The sequence below is a fragment of the Limanda limanda genome, chromosome 21 (assembly GCF_963576545.1).
Source record: "Limanda limanda chromosome 21, fLimLim1.1, whole genome shotgun sequence".
NCBI classification, from domain to species: Eukaryota; Metazoa; Chordata; class Actinopteri; order Pleuronectiformes; family Pleuronectidae; genus Limanda; species Limanda limanda.
In genome coordinates, this window is record NC_083656.1 from 18274687 (window position 1) to 18300315 (window position 25629).

General features: G+C 45.0%; 44 non-coding genes across 44 annotated transcripts; all 44 read left to right on the plus strand.

Moving 5' to 3' along the window:
- Positions 1 to 391: 391 nt before the first annotated feature.
- trnaq-cug (transfer RNA glutamine (anticodon CUG)) lies at positions 392 to 463 on the plus strand. Its single transcript has one exon. It is a non-coding gene; the product is annotated as a tRNA-Gln (tRNA).
- Positions 464 to 707: 244 nt separating this feature from the next.
- trnal-cag (transfer RNA leucine (anticodon CAG)) lies at positions 708 to 790 on the plus strand. Its single transcript has one exon. It is a non-coding gene; the product is annotated as a tRNA-Leu (tRNA).
- A 753-nt stretch (positions 791 to 1543) lies between these two features.
- trnaq-cug (transfer RNA glutamine (anticodon CUG)) lies at positions 1544 to 1615 on the plus strand. The gene has a single exon. It is a non-coding gene; the product is annotated as a tRNA-Gln (tRNA).
- A 244-nt stretch (positions 1616 to 1859) lies between these two features.
- On the plus strand, positions 1860 to 1942 carry trnal-cag (transfer RNA leucine (anticodon CAG)). Its single transcript has one exon. It is a non-coding gene; the product is annotated as a tRNA-Leu (tRNA).
- A 753-nt stretch (positions 1943 to 2695) lies between these two features.
- Positions 2696 to 2767, plus strand: trnaq-cug (transfer RNA glutamine (anticodon CUG)). The gene has a single exon. It is a non-coding gene; the product is annotated as a tRNA-Gln (tRNA).
- Positions 2768 to 3011: 244 nt separating this feature from the next.
- Positions 3012 to 3094, plus strand: trnal-cag (transfer RNA leucine (anticodon CAG)). The gene has a single exon. It is a non-coding gene; the product is annotated as a tRNA-Leu (tRNA).
- A 753-nt stretch (positions 3095 to 3847) lies between these two features.
- On the plus strand, positions 3848 to 3919 carry trnaq-cug (transfer RNA glutamine (anticodon CUG)). Its single transcript has one exon. It is a non-coding gene; the product is annotated as a tRNA-Gln (tRNA).
- Positions 3920 to 4163: 244 nt separating this feature from the next.
- trnal-cag (transfer RNA leucine (anticodon CAG)) lies at positions 4164 to 4246 on the plus strand. The gene has a single exon. It is a non-coding gene; the product is annotated as a tRNA-Leu (tRNA).
- A 753-nt stretch (positions 4247 to 4999) lies between these two features.
- trnaq-cug (transfer RNA glutamine (anticodon CUG)) lies at positions 5000 to 5071 on the plus strand. Its single transcript has one exon. It is a non-coding gene; the product is annotated as a tRNA-Gln (tRNA).
- Positions 5072 to 5315: 244 nt separating this feature from the next.
- On the plus strand, positions 5316 to 5398 carry trnal-cag (transfer RNA leucine (anticodon CAG)). Its single transcript has one exon. It is a non-coding gene; the product is annotated as a tRNA-Leu (tRNA).
- Positions 5399 to 6151: 753 nt separating this feature from the next.
- Positions 6152 to 6223, plus strand: trnaq-cug (transfer RNA glutamine (anticodon CUG)). The gene has a single exon. It is a non-coding gene; the product is annotated as a tRNA-Gln (tRNA).
- Positions 6224 to 6467: 244 nt separating this feature from the next.
- trnal-cag (transfer RNA leucine (anticodon CAG)) lies at positions 6468 to 6550 on the plus strand. The gene has a single exon. It is a non-coding gene; the product is annotated as a tRNA-Leu (tRNA).
- A 753-nt stretch (positions 6551 to 7303) lies between these two features.
- trnaq-cug (transfer RNA glutamine (anticodon CUG)) lies at positions 7304 to 7375 on the plus strand. Its single transcript has one exon. It is a non-coding gene; the product is annotated as a tRNA-Gln (tRNA).
- A 244-nt stretch (positions 7376 to 7619) lies between these two features.
- Positions 7620 to 7702, plus strand: trnal-cag (transfer RNA leucine (anticodon CAG)). Its single transcript has one exon. It is a non-coding gene; the product is annotated as a tRNA-Leu (tRNA).
- A 753-nt stretch (positions 7703 to 8455) lies between these two features.
- Positions 8456 to 8527, plus strand: trnaq-cug (transfer RNA glutamine (anticodon CUG)). Its single transcript has one exon. It is a non-coding gene; the product is annotated as a tRNA-Gln (tRNA).
- A 244-nt stretch (positions 8528 to 8771) lies between these two features.
- Positions 8772 to 8854, plus strand: trnal-cag (transfer RNA leucine (anticodon CAG)). Its single transcript has one exon. It is a non-coding gene; the product is annotated as a tRNA-Leu (tRNA).
- A 753-nt stretch (positions 8855 to 9607) lies between these two features.
- On the plus strand, positions 9608 to 9679 carry trnaq-cug (transfer RNA glutamine (anticodon CUG)). The gene has a single exon. It is a non-coding gene; the product is annotated as a tRNA-Gln (tRNA).
- Positions 9680 to 9923: 244 nt separating this feature from the next.
- Positions 9924 to 10006, plus strand: trnal-cag (transfer RNA leucine (anticodon CAG)). Its single transcript has one exon. It is a non-coding gene; the product is annotated as a tRNA-Leu (tRNA).
- Positions 10007 to 10759: 753 nt separating this feature from the next.
- Positions 10760 to 10831, plus strand: trnaq-cug (transfer RNA glutamine (anticodon CUG)). Its single transcript has one exon. It is a non-coding gene; the product is annotated as a tRNA-Gln (tRNA).
- A 244-nt stretch (positions 10832 to 11075) lies between these two features.
- trnal-cag (transfer RNA leucine (anticodon CAG)) lies at positions 11076 to 11158 on the plus strand. Its single transcript has one exon. It is a non-coding gene; the product is annotated as a tRNA-Leu (tRNA).
- A 753-nt stretch (positions 11159 to 11911) lies between these two features.
- On the plus strand, positions 11912 to 11983 carry trnaq-cug (transfer RNA glutamine (anticodon CUG)). The gene has a single exon. It is a non-coding gene; the product is annotated as a tRNA-Gln (tRNA).
- Positions 11984 to 12227: 244 nt separating this feature from the next.
- trnal-cag (transfer RNA leucine (anticodon CAG)) lies at positions 12228 to 12310 on the plus strand. The gene has a single exon. It is a non-coding gene; the product is annotated as a tRNA-Leu (tRNA).
- Positions 12311 to 13063: 753 nt separating this feature from the next.
- Positions 13064 to 13135, plus strand: trnaq-cug (transfer RNA glutamine (anticodon CUG)). The gene has a single exon. It is a non-coding gene; the product is annotated as a tRNA-Gln (tRNA).
- Positions 13136 to 13379: 244 nt separating this feature from the next.
- Positions 13380 to 13462, plus strand: trnal-cag (transfer RNA leucine (anticodon CAG)). The gene has a single exon. It is a non-coding gene; the product is annotated as a tRNA-Leu (tRNA).
- Positions 13463 to 14215: 753 nt separating this feature from the next.
- Positions 14216 to 14287, plus strand: trnaq-cug (transfer RNA glutamine (anticodon CUG)). Its single transcript has one exon. It is a non-coding gene; the product is annotated as a tRNA-Gln (tRNA).
- Positions 14288 to 14531: 244 nt separating this feature from the next.
- trnal-cag (transfer RNA leucine (anticodon CAG)) lies at positions 14532 to 14614 on the plus strand. Its single transcript has one exon. It is a non-coding gene; the product is annotated as a tRNA-Leu (tRNA).
- A 753-nt stretch (positions 14615 to 15367) lies between these two features.
- Positions 15368 to 15439, plus strand: trnaq-cug (transfer RNA glutamine (anticodon CUG)). The gene has a single exon. It is a non-coding gene; the product is annotated as a tRNA-Gln (tRNA).
- Positions 15440 to 15683: 244 nt separating this feature from the next.
- On the plus strand, positions 15684 to 15766 carry trnal-cag (transfer RNA leucine (anticodon CAG)). Its single transcript has one exon. It is a non-coding gene; the product is annotated as a tRNA-Leu (tRNA).
- A 753-nt stretch (positions 15767 to 16519) lies between these two features.
- Positions 16520 to 16591, plus strand: trnaq-cug (transfer RNA glutamine (anticodon CUG)). Its single transcript has one exon. It is a non-coding gene; the product is annotated as a tRNA-Gln (tRNA).
- A 244-nt stretch (positions 16592 to 16835) lies between these two features.
- trnal-cag (transfer RNA leucine (anticodon CAG)) lies at positions 16836 to 16918 on the plus strand. Its single transcript has one exon. It is a non-coding gene; the product is annotated as a tRNA-Leu (tRNA).
- A 753-nt stretch (positions 16919 to 17671) lies between these two features.
- Positions 17672 to 17743, plus strand: trnaq-cug (transfer RNA glutamine (anticodon CUG)). The gene has a single exon. It is a non-coding gene; the product is annotated as a tRNA-Gln (tRNA).
- A 244-nt stretch (positions 17744 to 17987) lies between these two features.
- Positions 17988 to 18070, plus strand: trnal-cag (transfer RNA leucine (anticodon CAG)). The gene has a single exon. It is a non-coding gene; the product is annotated as a tRNA-Leu (tRNA).
- Positions 18071 to 18823: 753 nt separating this feature from the next.
- trnaq-cug (transfer RNA glutamine (anticodon CUG)) lies at positions 18824 to 18895 on the plus strand. The gene has a single exon. It is a non-coding gene; the product is annotated as a tRNA-Gln (tRNA).
- A 244-nt stretch (positions 18896 to 19139) lies between these two features.
- trnal-cag (transfer RNA leucine (anticodon CAG)) lies at positions 19140 to 19222 on the plus strand. The gene has a single exon. It is a non-coding gene; the product is annotated as a tRNA-Leu (tRNA).
- Positions 19223 to 19975: 753 nt separating this feature from the next.
- On the plus strand, positions 19976 to 20047 carry trnaq-cug (transfer RNA glutamine (anticodon CUG)). Its single transcript has one exon. It is a non-coding gene; the product is annotated as a tRNA-Gln (tRNA).
- A 244-nt stretch (positions 20048 to 20291) lies between these two features.
- Positions 20292 to 20374, plus strand: trnal-cag (transfer RNA leucine (anticodon CAG)). Its single transcript has one exon. It is a non-coding gene; the product is annotated as a tRNA-Leu (tRNA).
- A 753-nt stretch (positions 20375 to 21127) lies between these two features.
- Positions 21128 to 21199, plus strand: trnaq-cug (transfer RNA glutamine (anticodon CUG)). The gene has a single exon. It is a non-coding gene; the product is annotated as a tRNA-Gln (tRNA).
- Positions 21200 to 21428: 229 nt separating this feature from the next.
- Positions 21429 to 21511, plus strand: trnal-cag (transfer RNA leucine (anticodon CAG)). The gene has a single exon. It is a non-coding gene; the product is annotated as a tRNA-Leu (tRNA).
- Positions 21512 to 22264: 753 nt separating this feature from the next.
- On the plus strand, positions 22265 to 22336 carry trnaq-cug (transfer RNA glutamine (anticodon CUG)). Its single transcript has one exon. It is a non-coding gene; the product is annotated as a tRNA-Gln (tRNA).
- Positions 22337 to 22580: 244 nt separating this feature from the next.
- On the plus strand, positions 22581 to 22663 carry trnal-cag (transfer RNA leucine (anticodon CAG)). Its single transcript has one exon. It is a non-coding gene; the product is annotated as a tRNA-Leu (tRNA).
- Positions 22664 to 23416: 753 nt separating this feature from the next.
- trnaq-cug (transfer RNA glutamine (anticodon CUG)) lies at positions 23417 to 23488 on the plus strand. Its single transcript has one exon. It is a non-coding gene; the product is annotated as a tRNA-Gln (tRNA).
- A 229-nt stretch (positions 23489 to 23717) lies between these two features.
- On the plus strand, positions 23718 to 23800 carry trnal-cag (transfer RNA leucine (anticodon CAG)). Its single transcript has one exon. It is a non-coding gene; the product is annotated as a tRNA-Leu (tRNA).
- A 753-nt stretch (positions 23801 to 24553) lies between these two features.
- On the plus strand, positions 24554 to 24625 carry trnaq-cug (transfer RNA glutamine (anticodon CUG)). The gene has a single exon. It is a non-coding gene; the product is annotated as a tRNA-Gln (tRNA).
- Positions 24626 to 24869: 244 nt separating this feature from the next.
- On the plus strand, positions 24870 to 24952 carry trnal-cag (transfer RNA leucine (anticodon CAG)). The gene has a single exon. It is a non-coding gene; the product is annotated as a tRNA-Leu (tRNA).
- The last annotated feature ends 677 nt before the right edge of the window (positions 24953 to 25629 follow it).

Consider the following 25629-nt stretch of genomic DNA (forward strand, 5'->3'; position numbering starts at 1 on the left):
CCAGGGGACCCACTCTTAAGCCCCCACCCTGAGTGCTGAAAATGCCCAGAAATGTCACACTCTTTGTGTTAGGGAAATATACAATACATTGGACACTTGTAGGCACTTATCATAGTAGCAAAAATGCCTCGAAATGTCCCGACCAATCAGAATGAGCCAGACACTTCTAGGCACTTATCATAGTAGCAAAATGCCTAGAAATGTCCCGTCCAATCAGAATGTGCCGGACACTTCTTTTTGTGCGATCGAATATTGTCTCACAGGGACCTAATTTTTGGAGGTAGTAAAGCTTTGAAAGTAAAAGCTTTTCAATTTGGGACATTTCCCACTGTCCATTTACACCTGAATGCTGTTGGGGGTTGGCGGGTCTAAGATTGCCACAACTGAACAGGGTTCCATGGTGTAATGGCTAGCACTCTGGACTCTGAATCCAGTGATCCGAGTTCAAGTCTCGGTGGGACCTACAGTTAAAGATGTACAACCTTTATAGCACTCTTACCTTTACCTAGTCAAGGTCAGCACCTGAACAACACTGATTGACTCCACATTAGCCTTGCTAAAACTTTGAAATCTCTTTCAGCATCTCAATAGGCAAGATATTTGCTCCCAATGCATTTTGATCGCTTCAACTTTTTAAAACTCACTTTTGCTGATGTCTTTGCTAGCTCTGGATTCGTTTTTTTGGGCTTATTTTTAGGGTTTTCCCAGTCAGGATGGCCGAGCGGTCTAAGGCGCTGCGTTCAGGTCGCAGTCTCCATTGGAGGCGTGGGTTCAAATCCCACTTCTGACAGCTTACCACTAGCAGTTCCTTTGTCATCATGAGGAAAGTTTGGTCACTGAAGAGAATAACTGCATTGGTTGATTTTGTTTGCAAAAACATTTTGAATACTCTTCACATCATCTCTCCAAGCATCTAACTGGTTGAAGTGACTTAACATGTCCCTCTCTTGTGGTTGGAGATCTGCAATACTTGGGACACTTGTAGGAACTTATCATCATAGCAACATCCCTTGAATTGTCTCGCACTTGTGTTTAGGGATTTACAATACGTGGGAGACCAAACATCCAGCACCAGCCGAGCACGGGGACCCAGCCGTCTCTAGATTATAGTGCCCCCTCCACAGAGACCCACCAGCTCCAGCACCAGCCAAGCCAGGGGACCCACTCTTAAGCCCCCACCCTGAGTGCTGAAAATGCCCAGAAATTTCACACTCTTTGTGTTAGGGAAAAATACAATACATTGGACACTTGTAGGCACTTATCATAGTAGCAAAAATGCCTCGAAATGTCCCGACCAATCAGAATAAGCCAGACACTTCTAGGCACTTATCATAGTAGCAAAATGCCTAGAAATGTCCCGTCCAATCAGAATGTGGCGGACACTTCTTTTTGTGCGATCGAATATTGTCTCACAGGGACCTAATTTTTGGAGGTAGTAAAGCTTTGAAAGTAAAAGCTTTTCAATTTGGGACATTTCCCACTGACCATTGACACCTGAATGCTGTTGGGGGTTGGCGGGTCTAAGATTGCCACAACTGAACAGGGTTCCATGGTGTAATGGCTTGCACTCTGGACTCTGAATCCAGTGATCCGAGTTAAAGTCTCGGTGGGACCTACAGTTAAAGATGTACAACCTTTATAGCACTCTTACCTTTACCTAGTCAAGGTCAGCACCTGAACAACACTGATTGACTCCACATTAGCCTTGCTAAAACTTTGAAATCTCTTTCAGCATCTCAATAGGCAAGATATTTGCTCCCAATGCATTTTGATCGCTTCAACTTTTTAAAACTCACTTTTGCTGATGTCTTTGCTAGCTCTGGATTCGTTTTTTTGGGCTTATTTTTAGGGTTTTCCCAGTCAGGATGGCCGAGCGGTCTAAGGCGCTGCGTTCAGGTCGCAGTCTCCATTGGAGGCGTGGGTTCAAATCCCACTTCTGACAGCTTACCACTAGCAGTTCCTTTGTCATCATGGGGAAAGTATGGTCACTGAAGAGAATAACTGCATTGGTTGATTTTGTTTGCAAAAACATTTTGAATACTCTTCACATCATCTCTCCAAGCATCTAACTGGTTGAAGTGACTTAACATGTCCCTCTCTTGTGGTTGGAGATCTGCAATACTTGGGACACTTGTAGGAACTTATCATCATAGCAACATCCCTTGAATTGTCTCGCACTTGTGTTTAGGGTTTTACAATACGTGGGAGACCAAACATCCAGCACCAGCCGAGCACGGGGACCCAGCCGTCTCTAGATTATAGTGCCCCCTCCACAGAGACCCACCAGCTCCAGCACCAGCCAAGCCAGGGGACCCACTCTTAAGCCCCCACCCTGAGTGCTGAAAATGCCCAGAAATTTCACACTCTTTGTGTTAGGGAAAAATACAATACATTGGACACTTGTAGGCACTGATCATAGTAGCAAAAATGCCTCGAAATGTCCCGACCAATCAGAATGAGCCAGACACTTCTAGGCACTTATCATAGTAGCAAAATGCCTAGAAATGTCCCGTCCAATCAGAATGTGCCGGACACTTCTTTTTGTGCGATCGAATATTGTCTCACAGGGACCTAATTTTTGGAGGTAGTAAAGCTTTGAAAGTAAAAGCTTTTCAATTTGGGACATTTCCCACTGTCCATTTACACCTGAATGCTATTGGGGGTTGGCGGGTCTAAGATTGCCACAACTGAACAGGGTTCCATGGTGTAATGGCTAGCACTCTGGACTCTGAATCCAGTGATCCGAGTTCAAGTCTCGGTGGGACCTACAGTTAAAGATGTACAACCTTTATAGCACTCTTACCTTTACCTAGTCAAGGTCAGCACCTGAACAACACTGATTGACTCCACATTAGCCTTGCTAAAACTTTGAAATCTCTTTCAGCATCTCAATAGGCAAGATATTTGCTCCCAATGCATTTTGATCGCTTCAACTTTTTAAAACTCACTTTTGCTGATGTCTTTGCTAGCTCTGGATTCGATTTTTTGGGCTTATTTTTAGGGATTTCCCAGTCAGGATGGCCGAGCGGTCTAAGGCGCTGCGTTCAGGTCGCAGTCTCCATTGGAGGCGTGGGTTCAAATCCCACTTCTGACAGCTTACCACTAGCAGTTCCTTTGTCATCATGAGGAAAGTATGGTCACTGAAGAGAATAACTGCATTGGTTGATTTTGTTTGCAAAAACATTTTGAATACTCTTCACATCATCTCTCCAAGCATCTAACTGGTTGAAGTGACTTAACATGTCCCTCTCTTGTGGTTGGAGATCTGCAATACTTGGGACACTTGTAGGAACTTATCATCATAGCAACATCCCTTGAATTGTCTCGCACTTGTGTTTAGGGATTTACAATACGTGGGAGACCAAACATCCAGCACCAGCCGAGCACGGGGACCCAGCCGTCTCTAGATTATAGTGCCCCCTCCACAGAGACCCACCAGCTCCAGCACCAGCCAAGCCAGGGGACCCACTCTTAAGCCCCCACCCTGAGTGCTGAAAATGCCCAGAAATTTCACACTCTTTGTGTTAGGGAAAAATACAATACATTGGACACTTGTAGGCACTGATCATAGTAGCAAAAATGCCTCGAAATGTCCCGACCAATCAGAATGAGCCAGACACTTCTAGGCACTTATCATAGTAGCAAAATGCCTAGAAATGTCCCGTCCAATCAGAATGTGCCGGACACTTCTTTTTGTGCGATCGAATATTGTCTCACAGGGACCTAATTTTTGGAGGTAGTAAAGCTTTGAAAGTAAAAGCTTTTCAATTTGGGACATTTCCCACTGTCCATTCACACCTGAATGCTGTTGGGGGTTGGCGGGTCTAAGATTGCCACAACTGAACAGGGTTCCATGGTGTAATGGCTAGCACTCTGGACTCTGAATCCAGTGATCCGAGTTCAAGTCTCGGTGGGACCTACAGTTAAAGATGTACAACCTTTATAGCACTCTTACCTTTACCTAGTCAAGGTCAGCACCTGAACAACACTGATTGACTCCACATTAGCCTTGCTAAAACTTTGAAATCTCTTTCAGCATCTCAGTAGGCAAGATATTTGCTCCCAATGCATTTTGATCGCTTCAACTTTTTAAAACTCACTTTTGCTGATGTCTTTGCTAGCTCTGGATTCGATTTTTTGGGCTTATTTTTAGGGTTTTCCCAGTCAGGATGGCCGAGCGGTCTAAGGCGCTGCGTTCAGGTCGCAGTCTCCATTGGAGGCGTGGGTTCAAATCCCACTTCTGACAGCTTACCACTAGCAGTTCCTTTGTCATCATGAGGAAAGTATGGTCACTGAAGAGAATAACTGCATTGGTTGATTTTGTTTGCAAAAACATTTTGAATACTCTTCACATCATCTCTCCAAGCATCTAACTGGTTGAAGTGACTTAACATGTCCCTCTCTTGTGGTTGGAGATCTGCAATACTTGGGACACTTGTAGGAACTTATCATCATAGCAACATCCCTTGAATTGTCTCGCACTTGTGTTTAGGGATTTACAATACGTGGGAGACCAAACATCCAGCACCAGCCGAGCACGGGGACCCAGCCGTCTCTAGATTATAGTACCCCCTCCACAGAGAGCCACCAGCTCCAGCACCAGCCAAGCCAGGGGACCCACTCTTAAGCCCCCACCCTGAGTGCTGAAAATGCCCAGAAATGTCACACTCTTTGTGTTAGGGAAAAATACAATACATTGGACACTTGTAGGCACTGATCATAGTAGCAAAAATGCCTCGAAATGTCCCGACCAATCAGAATGAGCCAGACACTTCTAGGCACTTATCATAGTAGCAAAATGCCTAGAAATGTCCCGTCCAATCAGAATGTGCCGGACACTTCTTTTTGTGCGATCGAATATTGTCTCACAGGGACCTAATTTTTGGAGGTAGTAAAGCTTTGAAAGTAAAAGCTTTTCAATTTGGGACATTTCCCACTGTCCATTTACACCTGAATGCTGTTGGGGGTTGGCGGGTCTAAGATTGCCACAACTGAACAGGGTTCCATGGTGTAATGGCTAGCACTCTGGACTCTGAATCCAGTGATCCGAGTTCAAGTCTCGGTGGGACCTACAGTTAAAGATGTACAACCTTTATAGCACTCTTACCTTTACCTAGTCAAGGTCAGCACCTGAACAACACTGATTGACTCCACATTAGCCTTGCTAAAACTTTGAAATCTCTTTCAGCATCTCAATAGGCAAGATATTTGCTCCCAATGCATTTTGATCGCTTCAACTTTTTAAAACTCACTTTTGCTGATGTCTTTGCTAGCTCTGGATTCGATTTTTTGGGCTTATTTTTAGGGTTTTCCCAGTCAGGATGGCCGAGCGGTCTAAGGCGCTGCGTTCAGGTCGCAGTCTCCATTGGAGGCGTGGGTTCAAATCCCACTTCTGACAGCTTACCACTAGCAGTTCCTTTGTCATCATGAGGAAAGTATGGTCACTGAAGAGAATAACTGCATTGGTTGATTTTGTTTGCAAAAACATTTTGAATACTCTTCACATCATCTCTCCAAGCATCTAACTGGTTGAAGTGACTTAACATGTCCCTCTCTTGTGGTTGGAGATCTGCAATACTTGGGACACTTGTAGGAACTTATCATCATAGCAACATCCCTTGAATTGTCTCGCACTTGTGTTTAGGGATTTACAATACGTGGGAGACCAAACATCCAGCACCAGCCGAGCACGGGGACCCAGCCGTCTCTAGATTATAGTGCCCCCTCCACAGAGACCCACCAGCTCCAGCACCAGCCAAGCCAGGGGACCCACTCTTAAGCCCCCACCCTGAGTGCTGAAAATGCCCAGAAATTTCACACTCTTTGTGTTAGGGAAAAATACAATACATTGGACACTTGTAGGCACTGATCATAGTAGCAAAAATGCCTCGAAATGTCCCGACCAATCAGAATGAGCCAGACACTTCTAGGCACTTATCATAGTAGCAAAATGCCTAGAAATGTCCCGTCCAATCAGAATGTGCCGGACACTTCTTTTTGTGCGATCGAATATTGTCTCACAGGGACCTAATTTTTGGAGGTAGTAAAGCTTTGAAAGTAAAAGCTTTTCAATTTGGGACATTTCCCACTGTCCATTCACACCTGAATGCTGTTGGGGGTTGGCGGGTCTAAGATTGCCACAACTGAACAGGGTTCCATGGTGTAATGGCTAGCACTCTGGACTCTGAATCCAGTGATCCGAGTTCAAGTCTCGGTGGGACCTACAGTTAAAGATGTACAACCTTTATAGCACTCTTACCTTTACCTAGTCAAGGTCAGCACCTGAACAACACTGATTGACTCCACATTAGCCTTGCTAAAACTTTGAAATCTCTTTCAGCATCTCAGTAGGCAAGATATTTGCTCCCAATGCATTTTGATCGCTTCAACTTTTTAAAACTCACTTTTGCTGATGTCTTTGCTAGCTCTGGATTCGATTTTTTGGGCTTATTTTTAGGGTTTTCCCAGTCAGGATGGCCGAGCGGTCTAAGGCGCTGCGTTCAGGTCGCAGTCTCCATTGGAGGCGTGGGTTCAAATCCCACTTCTGACAGCTTACCACTAGCAGTTCCTTTGTCATCATGAGGAAAGTATGGTCACTGAAGAGAATAACTGCATTGGTTGATTTTGTTTGCAAAAACATTTTGAATACTCTTCACATCATCTCTCCAAGCATCTAACTGGTTGAAGTGACTTAACATGTCCCTCTCTTGTGGTTGGAGATCTGCAATACTTGGGACACTTGTAGGAACTTATCATCATAGCAACATCCCTTGAATTGTCTCGCACTTGTGTTTAGGGATTTACAATACGTGGGAGACCAAACATCCAGCACCAGCCGAGCACGGGGACCCAGCCGTCTCTAGATTATAGTGCCCCCTCCACAGAGAGCCACCAGCTCCAGCACCAGCCAAGCCAGGGGACCCACTCTTAAGCCCCCACCCTGAGTGCTGAAAATGCCCAGAAATGTCACACTCTTTGTGTTAGGGAAAAATACAATACATTGGACACTTGTAGGCACTGATCATAGTAGCAAAAATGCCTCGAAATGTCCCGACCAATCAGAATGAGCCAGACACTTCTAGGCACTTATCATAGTAGCAAAATGCCTAGAAATGTCCCGTCCAATCAGAATGTGCCGGACACTTCTTTTTGTGCGATCGAATATTGTCTCACAGGGACCTAATTTTTGGAGGTAGTAAAGCTTTGAAAGTAAAAGCTTTTCAATTTGGGACATTTCCCACTGTCCATTTACACCTGAATGCTGTTGGGGGTTGGCGGGTCTAAGATTGCCACAACTGAACAGGGTTCCATGGTGTAATGGCTAGCACTCTGGACTCTGAATCCAGTGATCCGAGTTCAAGTCTCGGTGGGACCTACAGTTAAAGATGTACAATCTTTATAGCACTCTTACCTTTACCTAGTCAAGGTCAGCACCTGAACAACACTGATTGACTCCACATTAGCCTTGCTAAAACTTTGAAATCTCTTTCAGCATCTCAATAGGCAAGATATTTGCTCCCAATGCATTTTGATCGCTTCAACTTTTTAAAACTCACTTTTGCTGATGTCTTTGCTAGCTCTGGATTCGTTTTTTTGGGCTTATTTTTAGGGTTTTCCCAGTCAGGATGGCCGAGCGGTCTAAGGCGCTGCGTTCAGGTCGCAGTCTCCATTGGAGGCGTGGGTTCAAATCCCACTTCTGACAGCTTACCACTAGCAGTTCCTTTGTCATCATGAGGAAAGTTTGGTCACTGAAGAGAATAACTGCATTGGTTGATTTTGTTTGCAAAAACATTTTGAATACTCTTCACATCATCTCTCCAAGCATCTAACTGGTTGAAGTGACTTAACATGTCCCTCTCTTGTGGTTGGAGATCTGCAATACTTGGGACACTTGTAGGAACTTATCATCATAGCAACATCCCTTGAATTGTCTCGCACTTGTGTTTAGGGATTTACAATACGTGGGAGACCAAACATCCAGCACCAGCCGAGCACGGGGACCCAGCCGTCTCTAGATTATAGTGCCCCCTCCACAGAGACCCACCAGCTCCAGCACCAGCCAAGCCAGGGGACCCACTCTTAAGCCCCCACCCTGAGTGCTGAAAATGCCCAGAAATTTCACACTCTTTGTGTTAGGGAAAAATACAATACATTGGACACTTGTAGGCACTTATCATAGTAGCAAAAATGCCTCGAAATGTCCCGACCAATCAGAATAAGCCAGACACTTCTAGGCACTTATCATAGTAGCAAAATGCCTAGAAATGTCCCGTCCAATCAGAATGTGGCGGACACTTCTTTTTGTGCGATCGAATATTGTCTCACAGGGACCTAATTTTTGGAGGTAGTAAAGCTTTGAAAGTAAAAGCTTTTCAATTTGGGACATTTCCCACTGACCATTGACACCTGAATGCTGTTGGGGGTTGGCGGGTCTAAGATTGCCACAACTGAACAGGGTTCCATGGTGTAATGGCTTGCACTCTGGACTCTGAATCCAGTGATCCGAGTTAAAGTCTCGGTGGGACCTACAGTTAAAGATGTACAACCTTTATAGCACTCTTACCTTTACCTAGTCAAGGTCAGCACCTGAACAACACTGATTGACTCCACATTAGCCTTGCTAAAACTTTGAAATCTCTTTCAGCATCTCAATAGGCAAGATATTTGCTCCCAATGCATTTTGATCGCTTCAACTTTTTAAAACTCACTTTTGCTGATGTCTTTGCTAGCTCTGGATTCGTTTTTTTGGGCTTATTTTTAGGGTTTTCCCAGTCAGGATGGCCGAGCGGTCTAAGGCGCTGCGTTCAGGTCGCAGTCTCCATTGGAGGCGTGGGTTCAAATCCCACTTCTGACAGCTTACCACTAGCAGTTCCTTTGTCATCATGGGGAAAGTATGGTCACTGAAGAGAATAACTGCATTGGTTGATTTTGTTTGCAAAAACATTTTGAATACTCTTCACATCATCTCTCCAAGCATCTAACTGGTTGAAGTGACTTAACATGTCCCTCTCTTGTGGTTGGAGATCTGCAATACTTGGGACACTTGTAGGAACTTATCATCATAGCAACATCCCTTGAATTGTCTCGCACTTGTGTTTAGGGTTTTACAATACGTGGGAGACCAAACATCCAGCACCAGCCGAGCACGGGGACCCAGCCGTCTCTAGATTATAGTGCCCCCTCCACAGAGACCCACCAGCTCCAGCACCAGCCAAGCCAGGGGACCCACTCTTAAGCCCCCACCCTGAGTGCTGAAAATGCCCAGAAATTTCACACTCTTTGTGTTAGGGAAAAATACAATACATTGGACACTTGTAGGCACTGATCATAGTAGCAAAAATGCCTCGAAATGTCCCGACCAATCAGAATGAGCCAGACACTTCTAGGCACTTATCATAGTAGCAAAATGCCTAGAAATGTCCCGTCCAATCAGAATGTGCCGGACACTTCTTTTTGTGCGATCGAATATTGTCTCACAGGGACCTAATTTTTGGAGGTAGTAAAGCTTTGAAAGTAAAAGCTTTTCAATTTGGGACATTTCCCACTGTCCATTTACACCTGAATGCTATTGGGGGTTGGCGGGTCTAAGATTGCCACAACTGAACAGGGTTCCATGGTGTAATGGCTAGCACTCTGGACTCTGAATCCAGTGATCCGAGTTCAAGTCTCGGTGGGACCTACAGTTAAAGATGTACAACCTTTATAGCACTCTTACCTTTACCTAGTCAAGGTCAGCACCTGAACAACACTGATTGACTCCACATTAGCCTTGCTAAAACTTTGAAATCTCTTTCAGCATCTCAATAGGCAAGATATTTGCTCCCAATGCATTTTGATCGCTTCAACTTTTTAAAACTCACTTTTGCTGATGTCTTTGCTAGCTCTGGATTCGATTTTTTGGGCTTATTTTTAGGGTTTTCCCAGTCAGGATGGCCGAGCGGTCTAAGGCGCTGCGTTCAGGTCGCAGTCTCCATTGGAGGCGTGGGTTCAAATCCCACTTCTGACAGCTTACCACTAGCAGTTCCTTTGTCATCATGAGGAAAGTATGGTCACTGAAGAGAATAACTGCATTGGTTGATTTTGTTTGCAAAAACATTTTGAATACTCTTCACATCATCTCTCCAAGCATCTAACTGGTTGAAGTGACTTAACATGTCCCTCTCTTGTGGTTGGAGATCTGCAATACTTGGGACACTTGTAGGAACTTATCATCATAGCAACATCCCTTGAATTGTCTCGCACTTGTGTTTAGGGATTTACAATACGTGGGAGACCAAACATCCAGCACCAGCCGAGCACGGGGACCCAGCCGTCTCTAGATTATAGTGCCCCCTCCACAGAGACCCACCAGCTCCAGCACCAGCCAAGCCAGGGGACCCACTCTTAAGCCCCCACCCTGAGTGCTGAAAATGCCCAGAAATTTCACACTCTTTGTGTTAGGGAAAAATACAATACATTGGACACTTGTAGGCACTGATCATAGTAGCAAAAATGCCTCGAAATGTCCCGACCAATCAGAATGAGCCAGACACTTCTAGGCACTTATCATAGTAGCAAAATGCCTAGAAATGTCCCGTCCAATCAGAATGTGCCGGACACTTCTTTTTGTGCGATCGAATATTGTCTCACAGGGACCTAATTTTTGGAGGTAGTAAAGCTTTGAAAGTAAAAGCTTTTCAATTTGGGACATTTCCCACTGTCCATTCACACCTGAATGCTGTTGGGGGTTGGCGGGTCTAAGATTGCCACAACTGAACAGGGTTCCATGGTGTAATGGCTAGCACTCTGGACTCTGAATCCAGTGATCCGAGTTCAAGTCTCGGTGGGACCTACAGTTAAAGATGTACAACCTTTATAGCACTCTTACCTTTACCTAGTCAAGGTCAGCACCTGAACAACACTGATTGACTCCACATTAGCCTTGCTAAAACTTTGAAATCTCTTTCAGCATCTCAGTAGGCAAGATATTTGCTCCCAATGCATTTTGATCGCTTCAACTTTTTAAAACTCACTTTTGCTGATGTCTTTGCTAGCTCTGGATTCGATTTTTTGGGCTTATTTTTAGGGTTTTCCCAGTCAGGATGGCCGAGCGGTCTAAGGCGCTGCGTTCAGGTCGCAGTCTCCATTGGAGGCGTGGGTTCAAATCCCACTTCTGACAGCTTACCACTAGCAGTTCCTTTGTCATCATGAGGAAAGTATGGTCACTGAAGAGAATAACTGCATTGGTTGATTTTGTTTGCAAAAACATTTTGAATACTCTTCACATCATCTCTCCAAGCATCTAACTGGTTGAAGTGACTTAACATGTCCCTCTCTTGTGGTTGGAGATCTGCAATACTTGGGACACTTGTAGGAACTTATCATCATAGCAACATCCCTTGAATTGTCTCGCACTTGTGTTTAGGGATTTACAATACGTGGGAGACCAAACATCCAGCACCAGCCGAGCACGGGGACCCAGCCGTCTCTAGATTATAGTACCCCCTCCACAGAGAGCCACCAGCTCCAGCACCAGCCAAGCCAGGGGACCCACTCTTAAGCCCCCACCCTGAGTGCTGAAAATGCCCAGAAATGTCACACTCTTTGTGTTAGGGAAAAATACAATACATTGGACACTTGTAGGCACTGATCATAGTAGCAAAAATGCCTCGAAATGTCCCGACCAATCAGAATGAGCCAGACACTTCTAGGCACTTATCATAGTAGCAAAATGCCTAGAAATGTCCCGTCCAATCAGAATGTGCCGGACACTTCTTTTTGTGCGATCGAATATTGTCTCACAGGGACCTAATTTTTGGAGGTAGTAAAGCTTTGAAAGTAAAAGCTTTTCAATTTGGGACATTTCCCACTGTCCATTTACACCTGAATGCTGTTGGGGGTTGGCGGGTCTAAGATTGCCACAACTGAACAGGGTTCCATGGTGTAATGGCTAGCACTCTGGACTCTGAATCCAGTGATCCGAGTTCAAGTCTCGGTGGGACCTACAGTTAAAGATGTACAACCTTTATAGCACTCTTACCTTTACCTAGTCAAGGTCAGCACCTGAACAACACTGATTGACTCCACATTAGCCTTGCTAAAACTTTGAAATCTCTTTCAGCATCTCAATAGGCAAGATATTTGCTCCCAATGCATTTTGATCGCTTCAACTTTTTAAAACTCACTTTTGCTGATGTCTTTGCTAGCTCTGGATTCGATTTTTTGGGCTTATTTTTAGGGTTTTCCCAGTCAGGATGGCCGAGCGGTCTAAGGCGCTGCGTTCAGGTCGCAGTCTCCATTGGAGGCGTGGGTTCAAATCCCACTTCTGACAGCTTACCACTAGCAGTTCCTTTGTCATCATGAGGAAAGTATGGTCACTGAAGAGAATAACTGCATTGGTTGATTTTGTTTGCAAAAACATTTTGAATACTCTTCACATCATCTCTCCAAGCATCTAACTGGTTGAAGTGACTTAACATGTCCCTCTCTTGTGGTTGGAGATCTGCAATACTTGGGACACTTGTAGGAACTTATCATCATAGCAACATCCCTTGAATTGTCTCGCACTTGTGTTTAGGGATTTACAATACGTGGGAGACCAAACATCCAGCACCAGCCGAGCACGGGGACCCAGCCGTCTCTAGATTATAGTGCCCCCTCCACAGAGACCCACCAGCTCCAGCACCAGCCAAGCCAGGGGACCCACTCTTAAGCCCCCACCCTGAGTGCTGAAAATGCCCAGAAATTTCACACTCTTTGTGTTAGGGAAAAATACAATACATTGGACACTTGTAGGCACTGATCATAGTAGCAAAAATGCCTCGAAATGTCCCGACCAATCAGAATGAGCCAGACACTTCTAGGCACTTATCATAGTAGCAAAATGCCTAGAAATGTCCCGTCCAATCAGAATGTGCCGGACACTTCTTTTTGTGCGATCGAATATTGTCTCACAGGGACCTAATTTTTGGAGGTAGTAAAGCTTTGAAAGTAAAAGCTTTTCAATTTGGGACATTTCCCACTGTCCATTCACACCTGAATGCTGTTGGGGGTTGGCGGGTCTAAGATTGCCACAACTGAACAGGGTTCCATGGTGTAATGGCTAGCACTCTGGACTCTGAATCCAGTGATCCGAGTTCAAGTCTCGGTGGGACCTACAGTTAAAGATGTACAACCTTTATAGCACTCTTACCTTTACCTAGTCAAGGTCAGCACCTGAACAACACTGATTGACTCCACATTAGCCTTGCTAAAACTTTGAAATCTCTTTCAGCATCTCAGTAGGCAAGATATTTGCTCCCAATGCATTTTGATCGCTTCAACTTTTTAAAACTCACTTTTGCTGATGTCTTTGCTAGCTCTGGATTCGATTTTTTGGGCTTATTTTTAGGGTTTTCCCAGTCAGGATGGCCGAGCGGTCTAAGGCGCTGCGTTCAGGTCGCAGTCTCCATTGGAGGCGTGGGTTCAAATCCCACTTCTGACAGCTTACCACTAGCAGTTCCTTTGTCATCATGAGGAAAGTATGGTCACTGAAGAGAATAACTGCATTGGTTGATTTTGTTTGCAAAAACATTTTGAATACTCTTCACATCATCTCTCCAAGCATCTAACTGGTTGAAGTGACTTAACATGTCCCTCTCTTGTGGTTGGAGATCTGCAATACTTGGGACACTTGTAGGAACTTATCATCATAGCAACATCCCTTGAATTGTCTCGCACTTGTGTTTAGGGATTTACAATACGTGGGAGACCAAACATCCAGCACCAGCCGAGCACGGGGACCCAGCCGTCTCTAGATTATAGTGCCCCCTCCACAGAGAGCCACCAGCTCCAGCACCAGCCAAGCCAGGGGACCCACTCTTAAGCCCCCACCCTGAGTGCTGAAAATGCCCAGAAATGTCACACTCTTTGTGTTAGGGAAAAATACAATACATTGGACACTTGTAGGCACTGATCATAGTAGCAAAAATGCCTCGAAATGTCCCGACCAATCAGAATGAGCCAGACACTTCTAGGCACTTATCATAGTAGCAAAATGCCTAGAAATGTCCCGTCCAATCAGAATGTGCCGGACACTTCTTTTTGTGCGATCGAATATTGTCTCACAGGGACCTAATTTTTGGAGGTAGTAAAGCTTTGAAAGTAAAAGCTTTTCAATTTGGGACATTTCCCACTGTCCATTTACACCTGAATGCTGTTGGGGGTTGGCGGGTCTAAGATTGCCACAACTGAACAGGGTTCCATGGTGTAATGGCTAGCACTCTGGACTCTGAATCCAGTGATCCGAGTTCAAGTCTCGGTGGGACCTACAGTTAAAGATGTACAACCTTTATAGCACTCTTACCTTTACCTAGTCAAGGTCAGCACCTGAACAACACTGATTGACTCCACATTAGCCTTGCTAAAACTTTGAAATCTCTTTCAGCATCTCAATAGGCAAGATATTTGCTCCCAATGCATTTTGATCGCTTCAACTTTTTAAAACTCACTTTTGCTGATGTCTTTGCTAGCTCTGGATTCGTTTTTTTGGGCTTATTTTTAGGGTTTTCCCAGTCAGGATGGCCGAGCGGTCTAAGGCGCTGCGTTCAGGTCGCAGTCTCCATTGGAGGCGTGGGTTCAAATCCCACTTCTGACAGCTTACCACTAGCAGTTCCTTTGTCATCATGAGGAAAGTTTGGTCACTGAAGAGAATAACTGCATTGGTTGATTTTGTTTGCAAAAACATTTTGAATACTCTTCACATCATCTCTCCAAGCATCTAACTGGTTGAAGTGACTTAACATGTCCCTCTCTTGTGGTTGGAGATCTGCAATACTTGGGACACTTGTAGGAACTTATCATCATAGCAACATCCCTTGAATTGTCTCGCACTTGTGTTTAGGGATTTACAATACGTGGGAGACCAAACATCCAGCACCAGCCGAGCACGGGGACCCAGCCGTCTCTAGATTATAGTGCCCCCTCCACAGAGACCCACCAGCTCCAGCACCAGCCAAGCCAGGGGACCCACTCTTAAGCCCCCACCCTGAGTGCTGAAAATGCCCAGAAATTTCACACTCTTTGTGTTAGGGAAAAATACAATACATTGGACACTTGTAGGCACTTATCATAGTAGCAAAAATGCCTCGAAATGTCCCGACCAATCAGAATAAGCCAGACACTTCTAGGCACTTATCATAGTAGCAAAATGCCTAGAAATGTCCCGTCCAATCAGAATGTGGCGGACACTTCTTTTTGTGCGATCGAATATTGTCTCACAGGGACCTAATTTTTGGAGGTAGTAAAGCTTTGAAAGTAAAAGCTTTTCAATTTGGGACATTTCCCACTGACCATTGACACCTGAATGCTGTTGGGGGTTGGCGGGTCTAAGATTGCCACAACTGAACAGGGTTCCATGGTGTAATGGCTTGCACTCTGGACTCTGAATCCAGTGATCCGAGTTAAAGTCTCGGTGGGACCTACAGTTAAAGATGTACAACCTTTATAGCACTCTTACCTTTACCTAGTCAAGGTCAGCACCTGAACAACACTGATTGACTCCACATTAGCCTTGCTAAAACTTTGAAATCTCTTTCAGCATCTCAATAGGCAAGATATTTGCTCCCAATGCATTTTGATCGCTTCAACTTTTTAAAACTCACTTTTGCTGATGTCTTTGCTAGCTCTGGATTCGTTTTTTTGGGCTTATTTTTAGGGTTTTCCCAGTCAGGATGGCCGAGCGGTCTAAGGCGCTGCGTTCAGGTCGCAGTCTCCATTGGAGGCGTGGGTTCAAATCCCACTTCTGACAGCTTACCACTAGCAGTTCCTTTGTCATCATGGGGAAAGTATGGTCACTGAAGAGAATAACTGCATTGGTTGATTTTGTTTGCAAAAACATTTTGAATACTCTTCACATCATCTCTCCAAGCATCTAACTGGTTGAAGTGACTTAACATGTCCCTCTCTTGTGGTTGGAGATCTGCAATACTTGGGACACTTGTAGGAACTTATCATCATAGCAACATCCCTTGAATTGTCTCGCACTTGTGTTTAGGGTTTTACAATACGTGGGAGACCAAACATCCAGCACCAGCCGAGCACGGGGACCCAGCCGTCTCTAGATTATAGTGCCCCCTCCACAGAGACCCACCAGCTCCAGCACCAGCCAAGCCAGGGGACCCACTCTTAAGCCCCCACCCTGAGTGCTGAAAATGCCCAGAAATTTCACACTCTTTGTGTTAGGGAAAAATACAATACATTGGACACTTGTAGGCACTGATCATAGTAGCAAAAATGCCTCGAAATGTCCCGACCAATCAGAATGAGCCAGACACTTCTAGGCACTTATCATAGTAGCAAAATGCCTAGAAATGTCCCGTCCAATCAGAATGTGCCGGACACTTCTTTTTGTGCGATCGAATATTGTCTCACAGGGACCTAATTTTTGGAGGTAGTAAAGCTTTGAAAGTAAAAGCTTTTCAATTTGGGACATTTCCCACTGTCCATTCACACCTGAATGCTGTTGGGGGTTGGCGGGTCTAAGATTGCCACAACTGAACAGGGTTCCATGGTGTAATGGCTTGCACTCTGGACTCTGAATCCAGTGATCCGAGTTAAAGTCTCGGTGGGACCTACAGTTAAAGATGTACAACCTTTATAGCACTCTTACCTTTACCTAGTCAAGGTCAGCACCTGAACAACACTGATTGACTCCACATTAGCCTTGCTAAAACTTTGAAATCTCTTTCAGCATCTCAATAGGCAAGATATTTGCTCCCAATGCATTTTGATCGCTTCAACTTTTTAAAACTCACTTTTGCTGATGTCTTTGCTAGCTCTGGATTCGTTTTTTTGGGCTTATTTTTAGGGTTTTCCCAGTCAGGATGGCCGAGCGGTCTAAGGCGCTGCGTTCAGGTCGCAGTCTCCATTGGAGGCGTGGGTTCAAATCCCACTTCTGACAGCTTACCACTAGCAGTTCCTTTGTCATCATGGGGAAAGTATGGTCACTGAAGAGAATAACTGCATTGGTTGATTTTGTTTGCAAAAACATTTTGAATACTCTTCACATCATCTCTCCAAGCATCTAACTGGTTGAAGTGACTTAACATGTCCCTCTCTTGTGGTTGGAGATCTGCAATACTTGGGACACTTGTAGGAACTTATCATCATAGCAACATCCCTTGAATTGTCTCGCACTTGTGTTTAGGGATTTACAATACGTGGGAGACCAAACATCCAGCACCAGCCGAGCACGGGGACCCAGCCGTCTCTAGATTATAGTGCCCCCTCCACAGAGACCCACCAGCTCCAGCACCAGCCAAGCCAGGGGACCCACTCTTAAGCCCCCACCCTGAGTGCTGAAAATGCCCAGAAATTTCACACTCTTTGTGTTAGGGAAAAATACAATACATTGGACACTTGTAGGCACTTATCATAGTAGCAAAAATGCCTCGAAATGTCCCGACCAATCAGAATAAGCCAGACACTTCTAGGCACTTATCATAGTAGCAAAATGCCTAGAAATGTCCCGTCCAATCAGAATGTGGCGGACACTTCTTTTTGTGCGATCGAATATTGTCTCACAGGGACCTAATTTTTGGAGGTAGTAAAGCTTTGAAAGTAAAAGCTTTTCAATTTGGGACATTTCCCACTGACCATTGACACCTGAATGCTGTTGGGGGTTGGCGGGTCTAAGATTGCCACAACTGAACAGGGTTCCATGGTGTAATGGCTTGCACTCTGGACTCTGAATCCAGTGATCCGAGTTAAAGTCTCGGTGGGACCTACAGTTAAAGATGTACAACCTTTATAGCACTCTTACCTTTACCTAGTCAAGGTCAGCACCTGAACAACACTGATTGACTCCACATTAGCCTTGCTAAAACTTTGAAATCTCTTTCAGCATCTCAATAGGCAAGATATTTGCTCCCAATGCATTTTGATCGCTTCAACTTTTTAAAACTCACTTTTGCTGATGTCTTTGCTAGCTCTGGATTCGATTTTTTGGGCTTATTTTTAGGGTTTTCCCAGTCAGGATGGCCGAGCGGTCTAAGGCGCTGCGTTCAGGTCGCAGTCTCCATTGGAGGCGTGGGTTCAAATCCCACTTCTGACAGCTTACCACTAGCAGTTCCTTTGTCATCATGGGGAAAGTATGGTCACTGAAGAGAATAACTGCATTGGTTGATTTTGTTTGCAAAAACATTTTGAATACTCTTCACATCATCTCTCCAAGCATCTAACTGGTTGAAGTGACTTAACATGTCCCTCTCTTGTGGTTGGAGATCTGCAATACTTGGGACACTTGTAGGAACTTATCATCATAGCAACATCCCTTGAATTGTCTCGCACTTGTGTTTAGGGTTTTACAATACGTGGGAGACCAAACATCCAGCACCAGCCGAGCACGGGGACCCAGCCGTCTCTAGATTATAGTGCCCCCTCCACAGAGACCCACCAGCTCCAGCACCAGCCAAGCCAGGGGACCCACTCTTAAGCCCCCACCCTGAGTGCTGAAAATGCCCAGAAATTTCACACTCTTTGTGTTAGGGAAAAATACAATACATTGGACACTTGTAGGCACTGATCATAGTAGCAAAAATGCCTCGAAATGTCCCGACCAATCAGAATGAGCCAGACACTTCTAGGCACTTATCATAGTAGCAAAATGCCTAGAAATGTCCCGTCCAATCAGAATGTGCCGGACACTTCTTTTTGTGCGATCGAATATTGTCTCACAGGGACCTAATTTTTGGAGGTAGTAAAGCTTTGAAAGTAAAAGCTTTTCAATTTGGGACATTTCCCACTGTCCATTTACACCTGAATGCTATTGGGGGTTGGCGGGTCTAAGATTGCCACAACTGAACAGGGTTCCATGGTGTAATGGCTAGCACTCTGGACTCTGAATCCAGTGATCCGAGTTCAAGTCTCGGTGGGACCTACAGTTAAAGATGTACAACCTTTATAGCACTCTTACCTTTACCTAGTCAAGGTCAGCACCTGAACAACACTGATTGACTCCACATTAGCCTTGCTAAAACTTTGAAATCTCTTTCAGCATCTCAATAGGCAAGATATTTGCTCCCAATGCATTTTGATCGCTTCAACTTTTTAAAACTCACTTTTGCTGATGTCTTTGCTAGCTCTGGATTCGATTTTTTGGGCTTATTTTTAGGGTTTTCCCAGTCAGGATGGCCGAGCGGTCTAAGGCGCTGCGTTCAGGTCGCAGTCTCCATTGGAGGCGTGGGTTCAAATCCCACTTCTGACAGCTTACCACTAGCAGTTCCTTTGTCATCATGAGGAAAGTATGGTCACTGAAGAGAATAACTGCATTGGTTGATTTTGTTTGCAAAAACATTTTGAATACTCTTCACATCATCTCTCCAAGCATCTAACTGGTTGAAGTGACTTAACATGTCCCTCTCTTGTGGTTGGAGATCTGCAATACTTGGGACACTTGTAGGAACTTATCATCATAGCAACATCCCTTGAATTGTCTCGCACTTGTGTTTAGGGATTTACAATACGTGGGAGACCAAACATCCAGCACCAGCCGAGCACGGGGACCCAGCCGTCTCTAGATTATAGTGCCCCCTCCACAGAGACCCACCAGCTCCAGCACCAGCCAAGCCAGGGGACCCACTCTTAAGCCCCCACCCTGAGTGCTGAAAATGCCCAGAAATTTCACACTCTTTGTGTTAGGGAAAAATACAATACATTGGACACTTGTAGGCACTGATCATAGTAGCAAAAATGCCTCGAAATGTCCCGACCAATCAGAATGAGCCAGACACTTCTAGGCACTTATCATAGTAGCAAAATGCCTAGAAATGTCCCGTCCAATCAGAATGTGCCGGACACTTCTTTTTGTGCGATCGAATATTGTCTCACAGGGACCTAATTTTTGGAGGTAGTAAAGCTTTGAAAGTAAAAGCTTTTCAATTTGGGACATTTCCCACTGTCCATTCACACCTGAATGCTGTTGGGGGTTGGCGGGTCTAAGATTGCCACAACTGAACAGGGTTCCATGGTGTAATGGCTAGCACTCTGGACTCTGAATCCAGTGATCCGAGTTCAAGTCTCGGTGGGACCTACAGTTAAAGATGTACAACCTTTATAGCACTCTTACCTTTACCTAGTCAAGGTCAGCACCTGAACAACACTGATTGACTCCACATTAGCCTTGCTAAAACTTTGAAATCTCTTTCAGCATCTCAGTAGGCAAGATATTTGCTCCCAATGCATTTTGATCGCTTCAACTTTTTAAAACTCACTTTTGCTGATGTCTTTGCTAGCTCTGGATTCGATTTTTTGGGCTTATTTTTAGGGTTTTCCCAGTCAGGATGGCCGAGCGGTCTAAGGCGCTGCGTTCAGGTCGCAGTCTCCATTGGAGGCGTGGGTTCAAATCCCACTTCTGACAGCTTACCACTAGCAGTTCCTTTGTCATCATGAGGAAAGTATGGTCACTGAAGAGAATAACTGCATTGGTTGATTTTGTTTGCAAAAACATTTTGAATACTCTTCACATCATCTCTCCAAGCATCTAACTGGTTGAAGTGACTTAACATGTCCCTCTCTTGTGGTTGGAGATCTGCAATACTTGGGACACTTGTAGGAACTTATCATCATAGCAACATCCCTTGAATTGTCTCGCACTTGTGTTTAGGGATTTACAATACGTGGGAGACCAAACATCCAGCACCAGCCGAGCACGGGGACCCAGCCGTCTCTAGATTATAGTGCCCCCTCCACAGAGAGCCACCAGCTCCAGCACCAGCCAAGCCAGGGGACCCACTCTTAAGCCCCCACCCTGAGTGCTGAAAATGCCCAGAAATGTCACACTCTTTGTGTTAGGGAAAAATACAATACATTGGACACTTGTAGGCACTGATCATAGTAGCAAAAATGCCTCGAAATGTCCCGACCAATCAGAATGAGCCAGACACTTCTAGGCACTTATCATAGTAGCAAAATGCCTAGAAATGTCCCGTCCAATCAGAATGTGCCGGACACTTCTTTTTGTGCGATCGAATATTGTCTCACAGGGACCTAATTTTTGGAGGTAGTAAAGCTTTGAAAGTAAAAGCTTTTCAATTTGGGACATTTCCCACTGTCCATTTACACCTGAATGCTGTTGGGGGTTGGCGGGTCTAAGATTGCCACAACTGAACAGGGTTCCATGGTGTAATGGCTAGCACTCTGGACTCTGAATCCAGTGATCCGAGTTCAAGTCTCGGTGGGACCTACAGTTAAAGATGTACAACCTTTATAGCACTCTTACCTTTACCTAGTCAAGGTCAGCACCTGAACAACACTGATTGACTCCACATTAGCCTTGCTAAAACTTTGAAATCTCTTTCAGCATCTCAGTAGGCAAGATATTTTGATCGCTTCAACTTTTTAAAACTCACTTTTGCTGATGTCTTTGCTAGCTCTGGATTCGATTTTTTGGGCTTATTTTTAGGGTTTTCCCAGTCAGGATGGCCGAGCGGTCTAAGGTGCTGCGTTCAGGTCGCAGTCTCCATTGGAGGCGTGGGTTCAAATCCCACTTCTGACAGCTTACCACTAGCAGTTCCTTTGTCATCATGGGGAAAGTATGGTCACTGAAGAGAATAACTGCATTGGTTGATTTTGTTTGCAAAAACATTTTGAATACTCTTCACATCATCTCTCCAAGCATCTAACTGGTTGAAGTGACTTAACATGTCCCTCTCTTGTGGTTGGAGATCTGCAATACTTGGGACACTTGTAGGAACTTATCATCATAGCAACATCCCTTGAATTGTCTCGCACTTGTGTTTAGGGATTTACAATACGTGGGAGACCAAACATCCAGCACCAGCCGAGCACGGGGACCCAGCCGTCTCTAGATTATAGTGCCCCCTCCACAGAGACCCACCAGCTCCAGCACCAGCCAAGCCAGGGGACCCACTCTTAAGCCCCCACCCTGAGTGCTGAAAATGCCCAGAAATGTCACACTCTTTGTGTTAGGGAAAAATACAATACATTGGACACTTGTAGGCACTTATCATAGTAGCAAAAATGCCTCGAAATGTCCCGACCAATCAGAATGAGCCAGACACTTCTAGGCACTTATCATAGTAGCAAAATGCCTAGAAATGTCCCGTCCAATCAGAATGTGCCGGACACTTCTTTTTGTGCGATCGAATATTGTCTCACAGGGACCTAATTTTTGGAGGTAGTAAAGCTTTGAAAGTAAAAGCTTTTCAATTTGGGACATTTCCCACTGTCCATTTACACCTGAATGCTGTTGGGGGTTGGCGGGTCTAAGATTGCCACAACTGAACAGGGTTCCATGGTGTAATGGCTAGCACTCTGGACTCTGAATCCAGTGATCCGAGGTCAAGTCTCGGTGGGACCTACAGTTAAAGATGTACAACCTTTATAGCACTCTTACCTTTACCTAGTCAAGGTCAGCACCTGAACAACACTGATTGACTCCACATTAGCCTTGCTAAAACTTTGAAATCTCTTTCAGCATCTCAATAGGCAAGATATTTGCTCCCAATGCATTTTGATCGCTTCAACTTTTTAAAACTCACTTTTGCTGATGTCTTTGCTAGCTCTGGATTCGATTTTTTGGGCTTATTTTTAGGGTTTTCCCAGTCAGGATGGCCGAGCGGTCTAAGGCGCTGCGTTCAGGTCGCAGTCTCCATTGGAGGCGTGGGTTCAAATCCCACTTCTGACAGCTTACCACTAGCAGTTCCTTTGTCATCATGAGGAAAGTATGGTCACTGAAGAGAATAACTGCATTGGTTGATTTTGTTTGCAAAAACATTTTGAATACTCTTCACATCATCTCTCCAAGCATCTAACTGGTTGAAGTGACTTAACATGTCCCTCTCTTGTGGTTGGAGATCTGCAATACTTGGGACACTTGTAGGAACTTATCATCATAGCAACATCCCTTGAATTGTCTCGCACTTGTGTTTAGGGATTTACAATACGTGGGAGACCAAACATCCAGCACCAGCCGAGCACGGGGACCCAGCCGTCTCTAGATTATAGTGCCCCCTCCACAGAGACCCACCAGCTCCAGCACCAGCCAAGCCAGGGGACCCACTCTTAAGCCCCCACCCTGAGTGCTGAAAATGCCCAGAAATGTCACACTCTTTGTGTTAGGGAAAAATACAATACATTGGACACTTGTAGGCACTTATCATAGTAGCAAAAATGCCTCGAAATGTCCCGACCAATCAGAATGAGCCAGACACTTCTAGGCACTTATCATAGTAGCAAAATGCCTAGAAATGTCCCGTCCAATCAGAATGTGCCGGACACTTCTTTTTGTGCGATCGAATATTGTCTCACAGGGACCTAATTTTTGGAGGTAGTAAAGCTTTGAAAGTAAAAGCTTTTCAATTTGGGACATTTCCCACTGTCCATTTACACCTGAATGCTGTTGGGGGTTGGCGGGTCTAAGATTGCCACAACTGAACAGGGTTCCATGGTGTAATGGCTAGCACTCTGGACTCTGAATCCAGTGATCCGAGTTCAAGTCTCGGTGGGACCTACAGTTAAAGATGTACAACCTTTATAGCACTCTTACCTTTACCTAGTCAAGGTCAGCACCTGAACAACACTGATTGACTCCACATTAGCCTTGCTAAAACTTTGAAATCTCTTTCAGCATCTCAGTAGGCAAGATATTTTGATCGCTTCAACTTTTTAAAACTCACTTTTGCTGATGTCTTTGCTAGCTCTGGATTCGATTTTTTGGGCTTATTTTTAGGGTTTTCCCAGTCAGGATGGCCGAGCGGTCTAAGGTGCTGCGTTCAGGTCGCAGTCTCCATTGGAGGCGTGGGTTCAAATCCCACTTCTGACAGCTTACCACTAGCAGTTCCTTTGTCATCATGGGGAAAGTATGGTCACTGAAGAGAATAACTGCATTGGTTGATTTTGTTTGCAAAAACATTTTGAATACTCTTCACATCATCTCTCCAAGCATCTAACTGGTTGAAGTGACTTAACATGTCCCTCTCTTGTGGTTGGAGATCTGCAATACTTGGGACACTTGTAGGAACTTATCATCATAGCAACATCCCTTGAATTGTCTCGCACTTGTGTTTAGGGATTTACAATACGTGGGAGACCAAACATCCAGCACCAGCCGAGCACGGGGACCCAGCCGTCTCTAGATTATAGTGCCCCCTCCACAGAGACCCACCAGCTCCAGCACCAGCCAAGCCAGGGGACCCACTCTTAAGCCCCCACCCTGAGTGCTGAAAATGCCCAGAAATGTCACACTCTTTGTGTTAGGGAAAAATACAATACATTGGACACTTGTAGGCACTTATCATAGTAGCAAAAATGCCTCGAAATGTCCCGACCAATCAGAATGAGCCAGACACTTCTAGGCACTTATCATAGTAGCAAAATGCCTAGAAATGTCCCGTCCAATCAGAATGTGCCGGACACTTCTTTTTGTGCGATCGAATATTGTCTCACAGGGACCTAATTTTTGGAGGTAGTAAAGCTTTGAAAGTAAAAGCTTTTCAATTTGGGACATTTCCCACTGTCCATTTACACCTGAATGCTGTTGGGGGTTGGCGGGTCTAAGATTGCCACAACTGAACAGGGTTCCATGGTGTAATGGCTAGCACTCTGGACTCTGAATCCAGTGATCCGAGTTCAAGTCTCGGTGGGACCTACAGTTAAAGATGTACAACCTTTATAGCACTCTTACCTTTACCTAGTCAAGGTCAGCACCTGAACAACACTGATTGACTCCACATTAGTCTTGCTAAAACTTTGAAATCTCTTTCAGCATCTCAATAGGCAAGATATTTGCTCCCAATGCATTTTGATCGCTTCAACTTTTTAAAACTCACTTTTGCTGATGTCTTTGCTAGCTCTGGATTCGATTTTTTGGGCTTATTTTTAGGGTTTTCCCAGTCAGGATGGCCGAGCGGTCTAAGGCGCTGCGTTCAGGTCGCAGTCTCCATTGGAGGCGTGGGTTCAAATCCCACTTCTCACAGCTTACCACTAGCAGTTCCTTTGTCATCATGAGGAAAGTATGGTCACTGAAGAGAATAACTGCATTGGTTGATTTTGTTTGCAAAAACATTTTGAATACTCTTCACATCATCTCTCCAAGCATCTAACTGGTTGAAGTGACTTAACATGTCCCTCTCTTGTGGTTGGAGATCTGCAATACTTGGGACACTTGTAGGAACTTATCATCATAGCAACATCCCTTGAATTGTCTCGCACTTGTGTTTAGGGATTTACAATACGTGGGAGACCAAACATCCAGCACCAGCCGAGCACGGGGACCCAGCCGTCTCTAGATTATAGTGCCCCCTCCACAGAGACCCACCAGCTCCAGCACCAGCCAAGCCAGGGGACCCACTCTTAAGCCCCCACCCTGAGTGCTGAAAATGCCCAGAAATTTCACACTCTTTGTGTTAGGGAAAAATACAATACATTGGACACTTGTAGGCACTTATCATAGTAGCAAAAATGCCTCGAAATGTCCCGACCAATCAGAATAAGCCAGACACTTCTAGGCACTTATCATAGTAGCAAAATGCCTAGAAATGTCCCGTCCAATCAGAATGTGGCGGACACTTCTTTTTGTGCGATCGAATATTGTCTCACAGGGACCTAATTTTTGGAGGTAGTAAAGCTTTGAAAGTAAAAGCTTTTCAATTT